Below are 23,577 nucleotides of genomic sequence, written 5' to 3'. Positions count from 1 at the left end.
AAGCCCTCTTTTCCTCAGCCCCCCTTCCCTCTGCATTGCCCCAACTTGCTACCTTTGCTCTATCCTCCTCCTCCCACCCCACAGAACTTGTGTAGATGGAGAAGCAGTGTGGCTCAGTGGAAAGAGCACGGGCTTTGGAGTCAGGGCTCATGAGTTCGAATCCCAGCTCTGCCACTTGTCAGCTGTGTGACTGTGGGCGAGTCACTTCACTGGGCCTCAGTTCCCTCATCTGTAAAATGGGGATTAAGATTGTGAGCCCCACGTGGGACAACCTCATTCCCCTGTGTCTACCCCAGCGCTTAGAACAGTGCTTGGCACATAGTAAGCGCTTAACAAATACCAATACCAAGTATATGTGTACATATCTAAAATTCTATTTATCATGATGTCTGTTTACTTATTTTGATGTGCATATATTGATAGCTGTTTACTCATTTTGATGTCTGTCTCCCCTCTTCTAGACTGTAAACCCAGTGTGGGAAATGAATTTCTTTATTTCTGAATTGTACTTTCCAAGTGCTTAGTACAGTGCTCTGCACACCGTAAGTGCTCCATAAATATAAGGGCCTCCTCAAAGAAATAAGTGTAAATTGAGAAGATCAGTCAATCAATGATACTTACTGAGTGCTTACTGCATGCCGAGTACACGGTGGCCTAGTGTCAAGAGCACAAGCTTGGAAATCAGAGGATGTGGTTCTAATCCTGACTCAGTCACTTGTCAGCTGTGTGACCTTGTGCAAGTAACTTCACTTCTCTGTGCTTCAGTTACCTCATCTGTAAAATGGTGATTAAGACGGTGAGCCTCACTTAGGACAACTTGATTACCTTGTATCTACCCCAGCAATTAGAACAGTAATTAGCACATAGTAAGCACTTAACAAATGCCCCAATTATTATCATTATTGTTATTATTATCACTGTAGTAAGTGCTTGGGAGAGTACAAAACAGAGTTGGTTGATATGATCCCTGCCCTCAAGGAGCTTACGGTCTAGTGGGAAGACCCAGAACAGAAAAACTTTGAGATACACACATTGTTAAGAGATGGGAAATGGATGAAATGTGAGAAAAAGAGAACAAAAAGAATCTGTGTGGTAATATGTAATAGAATTCAAAGATATGTGTTTTTCCCTCAAGAAGCTTAAAATCTCATATAGGGGGATGGATGCACCAAACATGTAATACATATTACTGTTATACTCACTAGATAGAGTGTAATTTTCTCCTACGTTGCTCTCATACATTGAACAATACATGTACTAACAGAGTAGACTTTAATCATCCAGATTTGAACTTGGTGATATCAGATTTCCAGCAGAACTGCCTCGGGAATTGATGCAAAAATAAACTGAATTCTCAAGTCCTTAAAGTATTCAGTGTTTCCATAACTTTCCTAGGATCTGACATAATTGACAAACTTCAATCTCCACAAGTTATTCAATTCCCACATTCTCATTATCTTCTCTAGGTATATTCTTGGGATTTTCTGTTTAGGAGAAGACCAATCCATAAATTTCATTGTTTCAAAACCCATTCCCACCTGGTATCCTATAGACAGTGCACCAAAATAATATAAATCAATAAAGAGGGTATCACCCTCTTTGAGGTGAAACTGTACCTTGTGGTTCGGACTAAACTCTGTTTTTATGAAATGACTGAAAAAAAAAAGCAAATTTTTCACCTACCATTTCTTGGTATACAACATATAGGTCATCTGAGGTCACCAAGTGACCAGTGTAATCTGTTAACCAGATAGTATTAGACTGCCATCATAAGTAACCTTTAAAAACTATGAATGCTGACAAGTAAACATGGGACTAGTTTGATTTAAATGATTCTGAACTCAAAAAGTTACTTACAGGGAAATAAGTAGTGCATAAACAATTCCTTGCCAGTCTTCATATTAGACTGTAAACCCATCACTGGGCAGGGATTGTCTCTATCTGTTGCCGAAGTGTACATTCCAAGTGCTTAGTACAGTGCTCTGCACATAGTAAGGGCTCAATAAATACTACTGAATGAATGAATATCCCTGGAGAAAAGGATATTTATGAAGTCTATCCCATGAAATCCAGATTGCTAAAAAGCTAAGAAACATGTGTGACATGGTTGTCATGGCTAAAGAGTAAGAGGCTCTGAAAGCTAAATCCAAATTAATGGCTACCAGTGAAGAATAGCAAAGACTCCATCCTTACTGAAGGCTGGAAACCACACTTTAGTGATATTTTTAGCACACCTTCCATTGTTAATCATGATGTTCTACAAGAGCCATTTACTTTCAGGAAGCAGTGTGGCCTAATGGCAAGAGTACAGGCTTGGGAGTCAGAGGTCGTGGGTTCTACTTCCGGCTCCGCCACTTGTCTGCTGTGTGACCTTGGGCAAGTCACATAACTTCTTTGTGCCTCAGTTACCTCATCTGTAAAAGGGGGATTAAGACTGTGAGTCCCATATAGGACAACCTCGTATCTACCCAGGTGCTTAGGACAGTGCTTGGCACATAGTAATCTGGCCATTCATTCTCAATCTCCTTCATGGGCTCTTCCTTCCCATCCCCTAACTGTAGGGGTTCCTCAAAGGCCAGTTCTCCATCTATACTCACTCCCTTGGTGAACTCAATTGCTCCCATGGCTTCAACTGTCATCTCTACGCAGATGACACCCAAATCTACAATGAACTAGTTCACCAAAACCTGCTGGTCACCCCTTCACAACATCGCCAAGATCCACCCTGTACTCTTCATCCAAATTGCTACCTTGTTGGTACAATCTCTCATCCTATCCCAACTGGATGACTGCATCAACATCCTTTCTGATCTCCCAACCTCCTGTCTCTATTTCAGTCTATATTTCACTCTGCTGCCTGGATTATCTTTCTACAGAAATGCTCTGGGTATGTCCCCCACCTCAGAAATCTCCAGTGATTGCCCATCAACCTTTGTATCAAGCAAAAACTCTTCACTTTTGGCTTCAAAGCTCTCCATCACCTTGTCTCCTCCTACCTCACCTTCCTTCTCTCCTTCTACAGCCTCACCCACCCACTCCACTCCTCTGATGCTAACCTTCTCATTGTGCCTCATTCTCACCTGGCTGTCGACCCCTGGCCCATGTCCTACCTCTGACCTGGAATGCCCTCCCTCCTCACAACCTCCAAATTAGTTCTCTTCCCCCTTCAAAGCCCTACTGAGAGCTCACCTCCTCCAGGTAGCCTTCCCAGACTGAGCCCCCCTTTTCCTTTACTCCTGCTCCCCTCCCCATTGCCCCTACTCCCTCCCTCTGCTCTACCCCCTTCCCCGCCCCACAACACTATTGTATATTTGTACATATTCATTATTCTATTAATTTTATTAATGATGTGTATGTATCTCTACACATAATTCTTTTTCTATAACTTTATCCATTTTGATGTTATAAATGCCTGCCTACTTGCTTTGTTTTGTTGTCTGTCTCCCCCTTCTAGACTGTGAGCCTGTTTTTGGGTAGAGATTGTCTCTGTTGCTGAATTGGCAACAGAGTGCTTAGTACAGTGCTCTGTACACAGTAAGCACTTGATAAATACAATTGAATGTATTAATTAATAAATACCATTATTATTATTATATAAAATAATCAGATTGGACACAGTCCATGTCCCACATGGGACTCATAATCTGAGTAGGTTTGGATGACAGGCACTGACTTCCCATTTTACACATAAGGAAAGTTAGGCACAGAGGAATTAAGGGACTTGCTTAAAGTCACTCAGCAGCCAAGTGACAGAGCTGTGATTAGAATTCAGGTCTTATGACTCCCAGGCCACACTTCTTCTTTCACATAATACTTATCCTATTAAAAAATCTTACTTCTACGCCTCTCCCTGGTGAGTTGTTTGCCAATTTAAAGTAGATCAAGAGAGCAGGAAATAATAGGGAATTTCCATTAGGTGGAAGCTAATTCATTCTAAAGAATACTGGGGGCAAAGTAGGGCTAGAGAACAATGAGGAAGGGTTTAGCTTCTCTAAATAAAACAAACAGCTGCATTAGTTCATTAAATTAAAATATCATGGAAGTTTAATTTTAGAGTCGGCATGTTTACTCAGTAAGTCCACATTTACATAATTGCTACTGTATTTGCAAAAAAATATAAACACAAGTAACCTAACATTGCTTTCTTTTAAATTTTCCAGCCCTGAAAACAAAACAATTTAATGTTAAAGCCATTTTTAGATTGTTGTAATTCCTTGGATAGTTAGACAAAAAGAGTCTCCTGAATGACTTAGGTAATATTTATTTACCTTGAATTTGTATAGTACTTTTGCTTTCCAAAATACTTCCACATGAGTTATCACATTTCATCCTCACAATACCTTTGTGAGTAGAGAGTGACAGATATCAGTATTCCCATTTCACAGATGAGGAAACTTGGATGCATAGAAGTTTTAAAAACAAAACCTTACTGAAGTTAACACAGCAGGCTAGTGGCAGAGCCCCAGTTAGAACTCAAGTCTCCTGACTAATGATCTTGTCACTAGACCATGCTGCCTCTCTTCGGTATATACAGTATATAAAGATTTCACTGCTTTTAATTCTGAGGTGAAGAATATGAAGAAAACAGTTTTGTTCTTGCTCTCACTTTGGATTAGCAAATGCAGGTTTATCTCCTTTTAAACGGCTTTAAAAAAACGCTTTAAAAAATAATTTGGTATCCATCCACTTGATAAAAGTTATTCACCCTGGCACCTAAGTATTTTTACACATGATTTGCCCCTGGGAAGGCAATGCCTTTAAAAAGCTAAGGATTTAAAAAATGCCAGAAATGCCAAAAGTAAGGAAACCACAGTTTAAAATGAAGATTGAATATTAGTTTTTGAAGAATAAACTTTGATTTTTAAAAATTTAAGATATTTATTGTTGTATGTTGTATTGTTGTATTTTGGGTTTGTGAGTTGAAGACTACTTTTCAGGTTAAAGAAACAAAAACAAAAAAACTCTGGGAAATTCCACTTTTTCAAGTGCTTAAATTTACCCCAGTACTATATCAGTCACTGAGAATTAACTGTTTCATACCACTAGGGCCATGTACACTTCACACGCAAATGCTGCAACACTGTAAATCAGCCAATGGGTTGAAAGAATCCATGCTCTTCCCAAGTGCCTATTATCTGAAAGTGGATTCAAACACTGGGATAACTGGACTCATCAATTGGGCAACGGTGCTTTTTTTGTTTGTTTGTTTTTTAGTTGTGTTCTGGGTAGTTTCCAAGTGGGATGTCTTCTGTTACCAAGTTTTGGCTATTTTTTGGAAGTGAAGTGTCTTCTGAACAATCTTGTAAACAAGGGGAAGTAGTTAACTTTTCCAGCTGCTAGCTGGTACTGTTTTTAAAATAGCTGAGAAGTTTCAAGACAATCAACTGTTAAACACATAGGAAAGGAGAGAACCTGGCAACATTAGTTAACAGCACTGCAGCTTTCATTTTCTCCACATCCTTTGTGTTTGTGTATAAATAGATACAACCATTGTTTGAAAAAACTCAGGGTTTAATTTTCCTTTCTTGACCATGTAGCTTACAGAGCTTTGAGATGTCTGAATATTTCAACCAGGAAGTGAATAAATAGTTCACAGCACAAGTGTTCCTAATTTCCAGTGACAATCATTAAATGTTGCTGGGCTTTATCCAGTTAATGTGATTCCATCTCCTCTTCATGTACTGTGGAAATAAAAGCAAAAAATGGAAGTAAATGATTAGGAAAGATGAATCAAACCATACCAAAATGATTAAAATTATATTAAAACTATGCTGTATGAAAATGTGTTTTTTCTGTGTATTATTTGTCATTGAATAGAATGCAGTTGAAGAAGGTGTTTGGAGAGCTTTTGTGTGATAGTAATCAAGCCCCTTTTGGAAACAAGAGTATTCTTGCAGTAAAAGCTGCCTCTGAGAAATGCATTTCCCAGAAGCCTAGGTGTACCAGAATCACCTGAAAATGAGAATCAATCAACAAGCTGGGCAGAGCTTTCAAATTTCAGAGAAGAAAGCTTTAGTAGTTGTTTCTGTGGGTATCTCTGTCTGTCTGTTAGGCTAGGAAGCTGGTTTCTTGCTAAAGGACCTGGCCTTGTGGAAAACTGTGAGTATACATGCTCTGAACTCTGTCAGTACAGAAAAATAAGTTTACTTATGTACTTTTAATAGTTTGAGTGTACACCCAAACCTGTACATCTAGTTGTGTGTAGATATTTGGATTTGATTTTTACATTTTCTTCTCTCCTAAACTTTTGGGTCCAAATCCTGATTGTTTGGAAATGTCTGGTTGCTGTGCACCTTTTCCTGATTTCTCCTTCAGTAGTCCTGAAAGTCTGATTTTTTTTACTGAGTGTCCAGTGGAGAATGAGGCATTCTCCATTTCTGTGGCTCAGAATCATGATCCAAAGCTTATTAAAGAACTTGAAATCCAACAGGAAATACCAGGAAGGTGTGTACTTGTAAAATAACTGATATCAACAACAACAAAAAATCAGTTTTGGCCTGATTGGCCCAGCTGAATTTGCTGGAGTAATCCAGACTGTAGTTAGCAGCCCTGCCCTGATCACCCACTCTAAAATACATTTCAAAGACCACATCTGCTCACTAAAATGTTGGTTGCCTGTAGGTGAGCTGGCTGCTGTGTTACAGTTCTAAGACAAGTAATCATAGAGCATGACCCCAAAACACCAAGGTGAGAGAAAAGTTCATTAAGATAATTGTTGTGTTCAAATACTTTGGCCTTTTATTTTTCCTTTGTACTTACAAAGCCATGAGCCCTGGTTTATCTTCAGTTCATTTTTGACTGTGTGGGTGGGAAGGAAATCTTTGCATCAATGGAGACCAGAATCTTGCTCTAGTAATTTTATAAAACAGGTTACTTGTAAGTGATTTTATGGAACATTTCTGAGGGTGAAAAATGAATTCTTCAAAGCCAGTAAGCCCAAATGGAAAAACTGGAAGTTTGTAATTCAGGACAGAAAGCCAGATGGGAAAACACAGGTCAGAGTTGTTAAAATAAGAGTTTTTCTAATAAGAACCAGTGTCACCTAGTGGTAAGAGCCCAAGCCCAGGAATAAGAGGTCTTGGGTTCTAATTCTAACTCATTCATTCATTCATTCAATAGTATTTATTGAGTGCTTACTATTTGCAGAGCACTGTAGTAAGTGCTTGGAATGTACAATTCACCAACAGATAGAGAAAATCCCTGCCCAGTGATGGGCTCACACTCCACCACTTAACTGCTGTGTGATACTGGGAAAGTCACTTCTCTGTGCTTCAGTTCCCTTATCTGCAAAATGGGGATTCAATACCTGTTCTCCTTTCTACTTAGACTGTAAGCCCTGTGAAGACCTGATTATCTTCTGTATCTTCTTCAGTGATTAGTATAGCATTTGGCACATATCAAGCACTTAAAAATTCTGTAATTATTATTATAATTAAGTTTGTTGGAAAAATTTAATTTGAGATTCAATTGAATATGCTAAGTGTAATCATTGCAGCATTCATTCTTCACCTTATCTAGCTTCATAACCATGTCGTGGGTTGTCATCATCCTCATCCCCATTTAGCCTGGCTTAGTGGAAAGAGCACAGGCTTGGTTGTCAGAGGTCGTAGTTCTAATCCGGATCTGCCACTTGTCAGCTGTGTGACTTTGGGTAAGTCACTTCACTTTTTTGGGCCTCAGTTACCTCATCTGTAAAATGGGGATTAAGACTGTGAGCCCCACATGGGACAACCTGATTATCTTTTATCTACCTCAGCATTTAGAACAGTGCTTGGCACATAGTAAGCGCTTAACAAATGCCATCATCACTTTCAGATCTGGAAACTGAAGCCCAGAGTTATCAAAATTGTCCCTCAAGGCTTTGCTGTTATGCAGTTTGCTGTAGGCTCAATCAATCAAGTGTATTTATTGAGGGTTTACTGTGTGCAGAGAACTGCCCTAACCCCTTGAGAGAGAATAATATAACAGAGTTGGTAGACAAGTTCCCTGCCCATAAGGAGTCTAGAGCCTTAGACCTATTTATTTTGCTTACCTAATTCTGTTGTATTATATATTTTACTTCTAATGAAAATCAGTAATTTGATTCATTCAAGACAGTTATTTTGGATAAAACTTTGGCCTACATCCTCTTCCATCCAGGTTGTGTTGGTTTCCTAAATTAAAATATGATGTAAGTTAATTTCCTGCATGGTAGAAACAATCCTGATGCAAATCTTTTTTCTTATTTTTGACAGTTATTGAAATCTGTAGTTCTTTTCTTTGCACAGAAAAAAGACTACTGCTCTAAATGTAAGGAGAGAGAGAGAGAGAGAGAAATTATCTTAATAAATAAAATGTCCCTATTAGCATTAATTCAACTGAAGGATAGCATAAGCAGACCTCTATCCCAAACAATTAACTGTTTGCATTGTGCTGTTGTGATTACTCATTAGCTTAAATGCCTGCCTTCTGTGACAAACTGACTTACATTCCTTCCATCTGTTACCAAGCTAATTTAATTATACATTGCTGCTAACAATACAGTTAGAGGCTCTGTATACATCACTTCTTTCCTTTTGTATGACAATTTTGGTGACACTGCTTTCTGATGAATTCCTTTATACAAGCAATATTTTTAGGCTACTGCATAACTGCAATTCATCATTATTGATTTTCATAGTTTGATATGGAGGCGGTGGGTGGTTTTTTTTTTTTCCTAAGGGCAGCTCTTTTTGATTGACCTAGTTTTAAAAATAGTCCTGTTGTCATTTGCTTATTCAAGTAGAGAACTGGGTAGTGGGTCAGGTCTAGGCTGATGAAATAACAGAAGGAATGATTTGAAAATAGATGCATTTACTCAGCTAAGGTTGACACTGGATGAATAGTTCCTTGCATGCACCAGAAAGGGAGGGTTTGCTCCCCTTTAAGGGAAACACTGCCCCATCAATCAATCAGTGGTATATGAAGGCTTACTGCATGCAGAGCATTTTACTAAATGCTTGGAAAAGTACAATACAGTAGAGTCAGTGGGTGAGATTGCTACCTACAGCATGGCTCAGTGGAAAGAGCCTGGGCTTCAGAGTCAGAGGTCATGGGTTTGACTCCCAGCTCTGCTACTTGTCAGCTGTGTGATTGTGGGCAAGTCTCTTAACTTCTCTGTGCCTCAGTTACCTCATCTGTAAAATGGGGATTAACGATGAGCCTCACGTGGGACAACCTGATTACCCTGTATCTACCCCAGCATGTAGTAAGCGCTTAACAAATACCAACATTATTATTATTATTATTAAGAAGCAGACAGTCTGTAGGGGAAGACAGATATTAAAATAAATTATCAGTTTTTTTCCCCTCCCTCAGGGCAGTGGAATGTCTGAAGTCTGCTTTGTATGTGCCGTTTTGAAAGTCCACATGCATTAGAAACAACATTTTCAAATGTCCTGCATATCACACACTACCTTCTGGCAAACTGGGGAAGTTCTTCTCTTTGAACTCCTGCAGAATATATGCGATCTCAGAGACTGTGATTCAATTTCCCTATTTATCTGGGATAATCAAGGAAGAGCAGAAGATAACAGTGATAGCTGTGGGAGTCAAGCACTTGCTAAGTATCCAGCCCTGCTTTCAGTATTGCAGTAGATACAGTGTGATCAAATTAGGCAGTTCCTGTCCCACATGGGACTTATGATCTAAGGGTAAGGGAGAACAGATATTTAATTCTCATTTTACCAATGATTACCAGAAGTTGTGTCAGTTTAGATATTTTCTTATATTTGTAGATTGGACACCATTAAATAATTAGGGACCATCCTTTCCACAGCATCCAACCATCTGGAATACAAGGCAATGTAGTATCATGGTGTATACTTGACATCAGTTAACTTGTAAAAATGATGTCACAAGTTTTCTGTCGAGTGAGTTTCTGCAAGAGCACATGCCTTTCATTCTAAGAGAGCTGACAATTTGAATCCATAGGGAATAAAAAAATTTAACCAGAAAAAAATGATTTAGCTGGAACTAACATGAAGCTAAACTGGTTTGGGCTTAATCTACTTTTGTAACTCCTGCCTCCTTTCTGATGGAGGTTTTACCCTGTAGTAATAATAATAATATTTGTATTTGTTCAGTGCTTACTATGACCCAAGCACTGTTCTAAATTCTGGGGTAGATACGAGGTAATCTGGTTGTCCCACATGGGGCTCGCAGTCTTAATCCCCATTTTATAAATGAGGTAACTGAGGTCCAGAAAAGATAAGTGGCTTGCCGAAGGTCACAAAGCAGACAAGTGGCAAAGTCAGGATCAGAACCCACATCCTCTGACTCCCAAGCCTGTGCTCTTTCCACTAAGCCAGCTGCTTAGAAACACCAGTGGGTGACCAGAGTAGTAACAGTATTAAGTGCTAATTGTGTGTAAAACCCTGGGAAAGAGTACAGAGATGGAAATTAGTTGTGGTCTCTGGCTTTCAAGTAACCCAGAAATCTAATCAGAAAGAAGTAGGAGACTAGTGAGACGCACATAAAGCTTGATGAAAGAAAATACTAAGACAACATAAAGAAAATATAAAGATCAGTAGGGAACTTTGGCAAGAGGAATAGTGTTTCAGGTTCCTTTGCAGCTTGTTGTCCACACAGCAGACAGGTGACAGAGCTGGAATCAGAACCCAGTCCTTCTAATTCCCAGGTCTGTGCTCTATTCACGGCTATGGAAGTAAAAGGTCTATGATACATTAAGCAATCAATCAGAGGTACTTATTGAGAGCTTACTGTGTGCAAAACACTGTATTAAGTGCTTGGGAGTGCAATTCAATAGAATTGGTAAACTAGATATTCACCCTCATGGAGCTTATAAGGCTATTAGGAGCTTAGAATCTTATGGGGTTCATTTAGAGTTTTGAAGTAGAAATCTCTAGAACCTCGAACTTTTATCTTCTTCCAGAGCTCCCAAATCATTTGGCCCCCTTCACAGGTCCCTATAAACGGGTGCTATGTCTGAACTGTAGCATTTAGTGGCAGGGAGGCTGGGCATTTAAAATGGAAATACCCAACATAAAAGCCTCTGTTGCTGTATCATTGCCAGACACGGGGCAAACCAGCTGAATCAATGGTATTTATTGAGAGCTTTTATTCAATCATATTTATTGAGCACTTAGTGTGTGCAGAGCACTGTACTAAGTGCTTGGGAGACTACAATATGAGTAAACAGACACATTCCCTGCCCACAATGAGCTTACAGTCTAGAGGGGACTGTATTAAGTGTTTGGAAGAGCACAATAAAATAAGTAGATACAATCTCAGCCCTTGTACACATTAGAACTTAATCAATGTATTTATTGAAAGAACTGCTCTCATTGTCTTTGTAGTTCTGGGCAGGGAAAGTGTCTATTTTGCTATTATACTGTATTCTCCCAAATTCTTAATACAGTTCTCTGCATACAGTTAGCACTCAATAAATGCCATTGATTGATTACTGTGTGCAGAGCACTGTTCTAAGCATTTGTGAGAATATAATTACAATTGTTGTGATAGAAATGATTTCTGTGCACAAGGAGCTTACTGCCTATTATTAAGGTCTGTCTGCCCTGCTGCTAGACTATAAACTCATTATGGGCAGGGAATGTGCCTGTTGATTCTGTTAAACTGTACTCTGCCAAGAGTTTAGTAGAGTGTCCTGCCCATAAGAGCTCAATAAATACTATTGATAGGGGGGAGAAAGTTATTAAAACAAATTGGAGACAAGGGAAGTGGCAGAGTATGTTGCTATGTATATAAATGCCATGAGGCTGACCTTGTTGCCTCCTATCTTTCCCTTCTCCATTTCTTCATTCGCTGAAATCTTTTCACCATGATGGTGTGATCATTAAGGAAGGTTTCTTGGATGGCTTGGCTTTAACTATTTTATCTACAATTTCAAGTGTTATTTGTGTTTGGGTTTTGCTCAGCATGGACAAGCCTTTCCTGGGTCATAGGATCCATCTCTTTGTTCTACAGATTTTGAGATGGGTGTGAACTATGTGAGAGGCAGTTTGGCCCAATGGAAAAAAACAAAAGCAGGTGTTAGGAGACTTGGGTTCTAGTCTTGCCTCTACCCTTTGCCTCCTGGTTGACCTTGAACTAATCACTTAACTTCTCTTTACCTTAATTTCCTCACCTCACCTGTAAAATGGAGATTCCCCTCTCAGGATTGCACCTGGAAAGTTTACTCAAAGACTTTACCAGTCTTTACTACAGGAGGGAGAGTCAAGTAGAGACATACCTATTCAATTTTTAGCTTGGGCAGTGGCTAGCAAGTGAAAAGCAACCTGCTACAAGTAAGAACTGACCTGTGCTGAGCAGCAGCTGCGTGGGAGAGAATCAAGGGTGGAGGCTCTAGTTTACTAGTTTAATGCGTGAAAGGTAGCAATGGTAAACCACTTCTGTATTTTTACCAAGAAAACCTCCATGGTTACACTATCAGAACAATTGCAGATTGAGGTGGGGCATTCTGGAAGAGATGTGTCCATGGAATTGCTATGGGTCGGAAATGACTCGACAGCATAAGACAAGGCAAAAATGGGGATAAAATACATGTTCTCTCTGCCATTTAGATTGTGAGCACCATGGGAGGCAGTGTCTCTTTCCGATCTGATTATCTTATTTCTATCATTGTGCTTTACACAGTGCTTGGTGTATACTAAGCACTTAATAAGATGTGAGAGACACCTTAAATCCCATAGAGAGTAATAAATATGATTGAAGGAATGGCAAAAAGACATGAGGAGAGTTCTAAGGAACCTGGGATTGTCTGACTTGGAGCGGAGAGGTTAGGTGGCAGGTGGATGGCTTTAGTTGTTAGAAATAATAATGCTTAGAATAATATGTTTCTTTGCATTGAGAGAAAATATACTCTGCTGTCTGGATCGTTTCAGAAAAAAACATTCAAGCCATATGTCATGGCCCCTCAAAAATCTCCAGTGGATGCCCATCCACCTCTGCAGGAAATAGGAACTACTTACTATTGACATTAAAACCCTCAATCAGATTTCCCCCTCTTATCTTTCCTCTCTGATCTCCTACTACTAATCTAATCTATACACATCACTCCTCTAAAACCAATCTGGTATCTGTACCTCAATCTCATCTATTCTTCACCAAACTCCTACCCATGTCCTCATCAGCCTGGAACTACCTTTCCCTTCGAATATGTCAGTCCACCATTCTCCCTACCCTCAAAATTCTCCCCAAATCACTTGCCCTACCAGACATCTTTCCTGACTAAGCCCTCATTTCCCTTGTCTTACTCTCCTCTCTGCATGGTTTACACACTTGGCTGGATACCCCATAAACACTTTGATAGCCTAAGCATTTATGTACATATCCTCATCCTCTACTATTTCCTTTCACTGTAATTTATTTAAATGTTTGTCCCCTCTAAACAGTAAACTCTTTATGGGTGGAGATCATGGATACCAACTTTTACTTTCCGCAGCTCTTAGTATAGTAGTTTGTACACTGTAAATGCTCAAAAAATACCATTGTTTGAGAGTGAGGTAATACTTTTGGCATTTAAGCACTTACTATGTACCAACCACTGTTCATTTATTCAATTGTATTTGACTGCTTCCTGTGTGCAGAGTACTGTACTAAGTGCTTGGGAAATACAATTCAGCAAGAGGCAATCCCTGCGCACAACAGGCTCACAGTCTAGAAGTGGGGAGACAGGCTGCAAAACAAGTAAACAAGCGTCTAGCATCTTTATAAATAAAAAAATTAAAGATATGTACACATTATTAATAACAAATAGAATTATATTTATGTGTACATATATACACAAGTGCTGTGGGGCAGGGAGAGAGTAGAGCAAAGGGAGAAGTAGGAGCTATGGGGAGGGGGAGCAGAGGAAAGGAGAAGCTTAGTCTGGGAAGGCCTCCTGGAGGAGGTGAGCTTTCAGTAGGGCTTTGAAATGGGGAAGTGTGCTAGTTTGGCAAATTTGAGGCGGGAGGGCATTCCAGGTCAGTGTTAAGACATGGGCCAGGGGTTGATGGCGGGATAGGCGAGAACAAGGCACAGTGAGGAGGTTAGGGGCAGAGGAGGAGAGTGTGCGGGCTGGGCTGTAGGAGAGAAGGGAGGTGAGGTAAGAAGGGCAAGGTGATGGAGAGCTTTGAAGCCAATAGTGAGAAAGTGCTAGGGTAGATACAAGGTAATCAGATTGTCCCACGTGGGGGTCACAGTCTTAATCCCCATTTTACAGATGAGGGAAATGAGGCAAAGAGAAGTTAAGTGGCTTGCCCGAGGTCACACAGCAGACAAGTGGAGAGCCAGGATTAGAACCTACATCCTTTGACTCACAAGACCTTGTTCTTTCCACTAAGCCATGCTGCTTTTTTAAAATTTGGAGATGCTGGGGATTGAACTCGGGCCCTCATACATGTGAAGCATACGTTCTGCTACTGATCTACATCCTGTGTGTAAACCACTGTACTAAGTGCTGGGGAAAGTACAGATTAGTAGACACAATCTCTGCCAACAAGGATCTTACAGTTTAGAGGAGGGGATGAACATTAAAATAAATCACAATAAGAGGAAATAGTAGAGGATGAGGATATATACATAAATCAGCGTGGCTTAGTGGATAAAGCATAGGCCTGGGAGTCGGAAGAACCTGGGCTCTAATCCCATCTCCGCCGCATGTCTACTGTGTGACCTTGGGCTATTCACTTAACTTCTCTGGGCCTCATTGACCTCATCTGTAAAATGGGGATTAAGACTCTGAGCCCCATGTGGGACAGGGACTGTGTCCAATCTGATTAGCTTGTTTCTCCCTCAGCATTTAAAACAGTGCTTGGCACATAGTAAGTGCTTAACAAATACCATAATTATTTATTATCAAAGTGCTTAATGGGTACAGACCCAAGTGCATATATGACACACTAGGGAAGGAAAATAGGTTGGGGAAAAAAGAGAAGGCTTCTTGGAAGAGAGATGATTTTAGTAAAGCATGGAAGAAGGGGAGAGTAGTAGGCTTTGGTATATGGAAGAGCGAGTTCCAGAGCCGTGGAAGAATGAGAACAAGGAGTTAGCAGTCTCTTTGCTGTTCTCCTCCTCTGCCCCCCACCCCCTAACTATGGGAGTCTCAGGGTTCATTCTGGGTCCTCTTCTATTCTCCACTTACCCACACTCCCTTGGAGAACTCATTTACTCCCATGGCTTCAGCTACCATCCCTACAAGGATGATTCCCAAATCTATATCTCCAGCCCTGATCTCTCTCCCTCTCTGCAGTCTCGCATTTCCTTCTGCCTTCAAGACATCTCTACTTGGATGTCCCACCAACACCTCAAACTAAATGTGTCCAAAGCAGAATTCCATTTCTTCCCATCCAAACCCTCACCTCCCCTGGACTTTCTCATCACTGTAGACAGCAAGCACCATCATCCTTCCTGTCTCACAAACCTATAACCTTAGAGTTATCCTTGACTCATCTCATTCAACCTGCCTATTCAATCTACCACTGTCCTGTCAGTTCAACCTCACGACTTCATTAAAATCCACTTTCCTCTCTATCCAAACTGCTACCCTTTTAATCCAAGCTCTTATTCTATTGTGCCTTGATTACTGTATCTGACCTCCCTGCCTCCTGTCTCTCTCGACTCCAGTTCATACTTCATTCTGCTGCCTGGATCATTTTTCTTAAAGCATTCAATCCTCACTGACAGAGTGAGAAGTTTCCTCACTCCTCAAGTACCTCCAGTGGTTGCCCATCCACCTCCCCATCAAACAGAAACTCCTTACCATTGACTTTAAAACATTCAATTACGTTGCTCCCTTAAGAGAGCAGCATGGCATAGTGGATACAGCATGAGCCTGAGAGTCAGGAGTTCATGGGTTCTAATTTTGGCTTCACCACCTGTCTGCTGTGTGACCTTAGGCAAGTCAGTTCACTTCTCTATGCCTCAATTACCTCATCTGTAAAATGGGAAATAAGACTGTGAGGCTCATGCGGGACACAGACTGTGTCCGATTTGCTTGTATCCACCCCAGCACTTAGTACAGTGCCTGGCACATAGTAACCGCTTACCAAATGCCATAATTATTATTATTATTCTACCTTACCTCGCTGCTCTCCTACTACAACCCAGCCCACAAACTTCACTCCTCTGTTGCCAACCCACTCTCTGTACCTCTATCTCATCAATCTTGTCACCAACCCTTTGCCTATGTCCTGACTCTGGTCTGGAACACCTTCCCTCTTCATAGCTGACAAACAATTACTCAGCTCCCTACTTGCTTCAAAACCTTATTGAAGGTGTATCTCCTCCAAGTGGCCTTCCCTAACCCCTCATTTCCTCTTTTCCCACTCCATTCTTCTTTAAATCATTCCTTCCTCAGTCCCACAGCACTTATGCACATATCCATAATTTATGTATATTAATGTCTGTCTCCCCCTCTAGACTCTAAGCTTGTTGTGGGCAGAGAATGTGTCTGTCAACTTGGTTATGTTGCTATTTTGTACTTTCTCAAGTGCTTAGTACACTGCTCTGCACACAGTAAGCACTCAATGAATAAAATTTATTGAGAGAGACAAGATTGATTTACAGTGAGTAGAATGGTGTTAGAGGAGAAAAGTGTTACAGATGGGTTAAAATAGGAAATTAGCAAGCTTAGGTAGGAAGGAGATAGCTGTTTGGCTGTCCTAAAGACTATGGTAAGGATTTTATGATTGATGCAACGATGGCTGGGAAACCACTGGAGGTTTTTGAGTAGTAGGGGACATATGCAGAATATCTGTGTGACTTGGGGCAAGTCACTTATCCTTTCTGGCACTCAGCTTCTTTGGAAAAATGAAATTGTAGTCCAAATAGAATATCCTGAAAACATTGTTACTCTCATTTCTTCTTCACCTTCCCTGTGAAAATCAATCTCTATTTTGTCTGTTGCTGTTTTCAATATGTCTCTTGATTTTTCTGATCTTTCTGAAGCCACTGCTCAGTTTGAGGATCCTCTTTCCAGATACCATCCAGAAAGCTTGCCTATTTGCTGCTGTTGCAGTTTGGTGTGAAGTTACAATCCACTAGAATATACATTCCTTGTGGGAAGGGATCATATCTCCTCCTGCCTCCAGGATGTCTCCACCTGGATGTCGGCCCACCACCTAAAACTCAACATGAGCAAGACTGAGCTCCTCATCTTCCCTCCCAAACCCGGTCCTCTCCCAGACTTCTCTATAACCGTGGATGGCACGACCATCCTTCCTGTCTCTCAGGCCCGCCATCTCGGTGTCATCCTTGACTCGTCTCTCTCGTTCACCCCACACATCCTATCCGTTACCAAGACCTGCCGGTTTCACCTCTACAATATCGCCAAGATCCGCCCTTTCCTCTCCACCCAAACGGCTACCTTACTGCTACAGGCTCTCGTTATATCCCGGCTAGACTACTGTGTCAGCCTTCTCTCTGACCTCCCTTCCTCCTCTCTCGCCCCGCTCCAGTCTATTCTTCACTCCGCTGCCCGGCTCATCTTCCTGCAGAAACGATCTGGGCATGTCACTCCCCTTCTTAAACAACTCCAGTGGTTGCCTATCAACCTCCGCTCCAAACAAAAACTCCTCACTCTAGGCTTCAAGGCTCTCCATCACCTTGCCCCTTCCTACCTCTCCTCCCTTCTCTCTTTCTACCACCCACCCCGCACGCTCCGCTCCTCTGCCGCCCACCTCCTCACCGTCCCTCGGTCTCGCCTATCCCGCCGTCGACCCCTGGGTCACGTCCTCCCGCGGTCCTGGAACGCCCTCCCTCCTCACCTCCGCCAAACTGATTCTCTTCCCCTCTTCAAAACCCTACTTAAAACTCACCTCCTCCAAGAGGCGTTCCCAGACTGAGCTCCTCTTCTCCCTCTACTCCCTCTGCCATCCCCCCTTTACCTCTCTGCAGCTAAACCCTCATTTTCCCCTTTTCCCTCTGCTCCTCCACCTCTCCCTTCCCATCCCCACAGCACTGTACTCGTCCGCTCAACTGTATATATTTTCGTTAGCCTATTTATTTTGTTAATGAATTGTACATTGCCTTGATTCTATTTAGTTGCCATTGTTTTTACGAGATGTTCTTCCCCTTGACTCTATTTATTGCCATTGTTCTTGTCTGTCCGTCTCCCCCGATTAGACTGTAAGCCCGTCAAATGGTAGGGACTGTCTCTATCTGTTGCCGACTTGTTCATCCCAAGCGCTTAGTACAGTGCTCTGCACATAGTAAGCGCTCAATAAATACTATTGAATGAATGAATGAATGTTCATCCCAAGCGCTTAGTACAGTGCTCTGCACATAGTAAGCACTCAATAAATACTATTGAATGAATGAATGAATATCTACCACTGCCATTATATTATACTCACCCTAGCAGTCAGAAAGAGAATGTCTCCCCCAACTCTGTAATATTGTTCTCTCCCAAGTGCTTAATACAGTGTTCTGCATACAATAAGTGCTGAATAGATTTGATTTGTTGATAGATTGAAGTGTGATTCTGTGATGGCATTACCTTGTCATTCTTTCAGGACATAATGGCCTTCTTGATTGCTTTCTCCTTTGTCCATCTGTCATGGATAGCATACTGCCTAAACAGCAGAATTTAGTGACAACTTTAAACTTCAATGAGGTCAATGAAAAGCTTTAGTTTTGTTACAGTGAATTAGTAATATTTATTGAGCACCTGTTCTGGGCAAACCAGTTGACTAAAGCATTTGGAAGAGTATAATAAAAGCAAAAGACATGCTCCCTAACATCAGGAAGCTTACAATCTAAGGGAGGAGACAGTAAGAGCAGTGAGAGCAGGAGGAAGAAGCAGTGTATGATTAGTGTAAGGATGAAATAGATGACTCGGGTTAATTGAATACACAGCCACATAAGAACTCAGAATGCATGTAAATACAATGATCAACCAATTAATGGTATTTATTGAATGCTTACTATGTGTGGAGCACTGAATTAGGTGCTTAGGAGAATAAAATTAATAGACTCGCTCCAAGCTGGCTGTGGGCAGAGCACAAACTCTTGCAGTGCTTAGTACAGTGCTTAATAAATGTGAATGACTGATGAGCTTTACAGTCTAGAGCGGGAGAGTGCTAAGAGTGGTTGTCGAGTATAGTTAGGGTTTGGGGACTTAATGAAGGAGAGATTTCTGTAGAAGGAGGGGATTTTAGGAGAGCTTTGAAAATTGGTAGAGTTGTGGTCTGGCTGACTTGAAAGGGGAAGGGGTTTCAGGCAGGTGGAATGGCATGGGAAACAGGTTGGGAGTGGGAGGTGGTAAAGAGGTAAAGTTGGAAGATGAACTTGGGAAGTGTGAAGATAAACTGGGGTGTAAAAATAATTAGTATGTACAATTGTAGATTGTGAACTGTTTGAGGACTGGGATTGTGTCTGTCAATTCTATTGTACTCTCCCAACCACTTTATAGAGTGCTCTTCTCAGAGTAGTTGCTCAAATACTACTGATGTGTACACAACAATTATTTTCATTGACCATACAGTGCTTAAAGTTGTCATAGTTATGTTATTTAGGCAGTATGCATTTAATACAATTCCTATGTGCCAGGTACTTTACTGAGCACTGGGGTGGATACAAGCAAATATGTTTGGACACAATCCCTGTCTCCATTTTATAGATGAGCTGAGTCCTAGACGAGTGCAGTGACTTGCCCAAGGTCACAAATCAGGCACATGGTGGAGCCAGGATTAGAACCCATGACCTTCTAACTCCCAAACCCATGATCTATCCACTATGCCATGCTGCTCCTGCATATCACTGGGCTGGCTTCATAATTAATATCGGCTCTGCCACTTGTCAACTGTGTGACTTTGGACATGTCACTTAACTTCTCTGTGCCTCAGTTACCTCATCTATAAAATGGGGATTAAGACAGTGAGCCCCACGTGGGACAACCTGATTACCCCAGTGCTGAGAACAGTGCTTGGCACATAGTAAGTGCTTAACAAATACCAGCATTATCATTATTATTAATATTTATGATAATTTTCAGGAGGGTGTTCCCAGCAAAAAGTTCAACAGAGCTGTGGCAACTGCCTACATGGAGAAAATGAGAATAAAGGTGAGAAGAGATGGATATGCAAATGAACAAAATGAATTCTAACCAGCAGCCTTATGGCTGTACGTCTGACTCCTTGCATTTTAGGAGAATTGATGTGCAAGTTAGCTAATGGCTTGTAAAGTAGGATTGGGAAACACTGAGACTTTGATTTTACTTCCTTCCTTTACTTCCTAATAAAAATGTTTCTCTGCATTTGTCATTGCTTTGAACTAAGTTTATGGGTCTTTAGGGTAATCAGATCATGATTAATTCACTGGCTAATTAAATGTTCTTGTTTTAGAATTTTATAAAGCCAAAGTAGTTATCTTTTTCATTTCAGTTTTGTGTGAATAGCTTCTAAAATTGCTTCTGACAAAAACACCTCTTTACTTTATGCATAGCTATTTTTTTAAACTGCTTATGCTGTGTAAGCAGGGAGTATAGCAAAAAGTTGACAGATTGTGAATACTACAAGTCCCTTGGGAATTTGCATAACACATTTCGCTTCAAATATATGTTGTTTTGGTGGGGTAGATTGGGCTAAATCCATGAATACATGTAAACCAGTAGCTTCGCTTATAAAAGAAGCCCTTTTCGAAGAGACGGTTATTCACCCGCAGCTGAAGCATGGCTTTACTGGCCAATATGTTTGTCCTATATTTTTGTGCAGTCAGTATCAAAACACAAACAGATGGTCCTCGCTACTGTCTTGAACCTAGATTTAGTTGGGGTAATCCACTTGCTACTTTCGGAATTCAGACCCTGTAAACTCACAGTGACCTATGGATTTCTCCTCTAATGTAATTCCAAACATAACCTGTCAGACCAGCAGACACACTAATTTCAGGTTATTCAAGAGTTACAAGGCATATTATGAGTCAATGACCATTCTGTCAGGGTTAATAACGCCCATGACATTGAAGATGAAGGCACTGTAACTTCATACTGGATAGTGCCTCGTTATTAGTGACCGGAAAAGACTAGTAACTCCAGATTATGTTCATCGCCAGGAAGACCTCTGATTAGTGTCGTCTACTTGTGGTCATTATTTGTTGATGGGAACCATCAGGTAGGATCTGAGAGGATTTAAATTTTAATCAGGTGATTAGAAATCCCTAATTATAAACTAATAATCTTTCCTGTTGTTGCTTTTTAACTTTGGCACTTCTGTCCTTGAGGAAATAGATCTTCTAGAGTTAAATTCTTGTCTGCATAACAAGAATGACTGAAGTGTGGAGACTATCAATGTTTACTGGGTGCTTAATTTTAAGGTATAATGTATTTACTATTAGGACATGCCTTGACAGTGGTCAGACAACCCTTTTTAATGACATTAAATGTTATAAATTTAGGGATTCTGATTATTGGTTGGGCTTTTAGTCATCTGCTCTCACAGCTTCAACTACCACCTCTACACAAATGACTCCGGGTCACGTGGTTGTGAGGTGGCAGTGGAAACCATGCCTTCTGGTGCTGTCCCTCCCCTGACCATATAGACTGATAACCTCCTGGCTTGCCATGGGAACGAGGAAAACAATTCCAGAGGTCGGGGCAGAGGACGGTTCCTATCCCTTGGCCAGGGGCAACAGAAGGCAATCCCTCCACCCTTAAGGTGTGATAATAGGAATTATGGAGGTATGGAATGTGGTTGGTGGACCACCATGGATTTGAGGCACTGCACTGAGATGAACCAACTGAGGCCCAGAGAAGAGAAAAGACTTACCCAAGATCACACAGCAGACAAGTGAATCCATGACCTTCTGACTCTTAGGCCTGTGCTCTATCCACTACACTGGGCATTCTGTGATGATCTATTGCCGTCGACCCCTGGCCCACGTCCTACCACTGACCTGGAATGCCCTTCCTCCTCACATCCACCAAACTAACTCTCTTCCCCTCTTCAAAGCCCTACTGAGTGCTCACCTCCTCCAGCAAGCCTTCCCATACTGAGCCCTCTCTTTCCCTGTGTCCCTCCTCCCCTCCCCATTCCCCCTACTCCCTCCCTCTGCTCCTCCCCCTTCCCTTCCCCTCCCCACAGCACTTGTGCATATTTGTATGTATTATTTATTACTCTATTTTATTAATGATGTGTATATATCTATGATTCTATTTTTCTTGATGGTATTGATGCCTGACTACTGACACCTGTTTTGTTGTCTGTCTTCCCATTTAGACTGTGAGCCTGTTGTTGGGCAGGGATTGTCTCTATCTGTTGCTGAATTCTACATTCCAAGAGCTTAATACAGTGCTCTGCACATAAGTGCTCAATAAATATGATTGAATGAATGACCCCCAAATCTCCCTCACTAGCCCTAACAATTCTCTTCTATAATCTTGTATCTTCTCCTTACTTTCAGAATATCTCTCTCTACACGAGTGTCTCACCGTCACCTCAAACTGAACACCTCATCTTCCCTCTCAAATTCTTATCTTCCCCTAACTTTCCCATCATTGCTGACAACACCACCATCCTCTCCTAAAGCCTGCATCCTTAGTTTTATCCTTGACTCCTCTCATGCTTTCATTCTTTATATTCAGTTTGTCTACAAATTTTGACACTTCTTCCACGTTTCCAGAATCCTTTCCTTTCTCTCCATCATAACTGCCAATTTGCTGGCCCAAGCACTTGTCATATCTAAATTTGATTACTGCATCAGCCTTCTCACACATCTCCTGTCTCCACTCCCTTCCCTTCTCCAGTTGATTCTTCCTCTGCTGCTTGTACCATTTTTTCTCTAACATCATTTTACACATCTCCTCTCCCTTTGAAAACTTCCAGTGGTTTCCCATTCCTTTCCAAAAGAAGCAGGAACTCCTAACAGTGTACTTTAGACGCTTAATCAGTTCTTGTCTCCCTGCCACTTATCCTCACTTTTCTCCCATTACATCCTAGTTCATGCCCCTTGTTTTTCTCAAGCCAATCTACTCATCCTGCTTTATTCTTGTCTTTCTCACCATCTAGCTCTTGCTCCTGAGCTCCTTTCTGCCTGGAATTCCTTCCTGCTTAATATCCGGAAGATTACCGGCCTCCCTTATATTCAGGGCCTTCCTGAAATCACATCTCCTCTAGAAGACCTTCTCAGATTAATCTCTCATCATCCCATCCTACCAAAACTTCAGCACTTCTATATCACCTAAGAACTTGGGTTCTCATCCTCCCTTTAGCACTTATATTCATATCTTTATTCTCTCATCAGTTGTATTTATTGAAGTCTTACTGGGAGACCTTTTGCGAGAGTACAAGGGAGCAGATTTGGTTAGATATGGTCCTGTCCGAAAGGAGCTTTCAGGCTATAGTTCTATTGCTCCTTATGCCTATAACTTGTTTTAGAGTCTATTTCCCCTACTAGAATGTAAGTGCCCTGAGGGCAGGGATCAAGCCTGCTATTTCTATTATGCTTTCCCCAGTAATTCAGTCCAGTGTTCTGCCAGAATAATCTCAAAAATAGTACTGGTGGGTTGATTTGACAAAATGTTCTGGGAAGGTAATCATGGTATTACACTCTTCCCAGGTTCCAACCATTATGCTTAAATTCTAGATGGGATTAAGATAA

At 41.1% G+C, this 23,577-nt stretch overlaps 1 long non-coding RNA gene across 1 annotated transcript; it reads left to right on the top strand.

Annotated features, from left to right (window-relative positions):
- Nucleotides 1-5,989: 5,989 nt before the first annotated feature.
- LOC120638424 lies at nucleotides 5,990-20,205 on the top strand. Its single transcript, XR_005660082.1, has 3 exons — nucleotides 5,990-6,099; nucleotides 6,622-6,687; nucleotides 19,976-20,205. It is a non-coding gene; the product is annotated as an uncharacterized LOC120638424 (long non-coding RNA).
- The last annotated feature ends 3,372 nt before the right edge of the window (nucleotides 20,206-23,577 follow it).

The sequence above is a fragment of the Ornithorhynchus anatinus genome, chromosome 1, assembly GCF_004115215.2.
Source record: "Ornithorhynchus anatinus isolate Pmale09 chromosome 1, mOrnAna1.pri.v4, whole genome shotgun sequence".
NCBI classification, from domain to species: Eukaryota; Metazoa; Chordata; class Mammalia; order Monotremata; family Ornithorhynchidae; genus Ornithorhynchus; species Ornithorhynchus anatinus.
The sequence above is the reverse complement of the archived record's forward strand: the minus strand, read 5'-3'. Positions and strand labels throughout refer to the sequence as shown.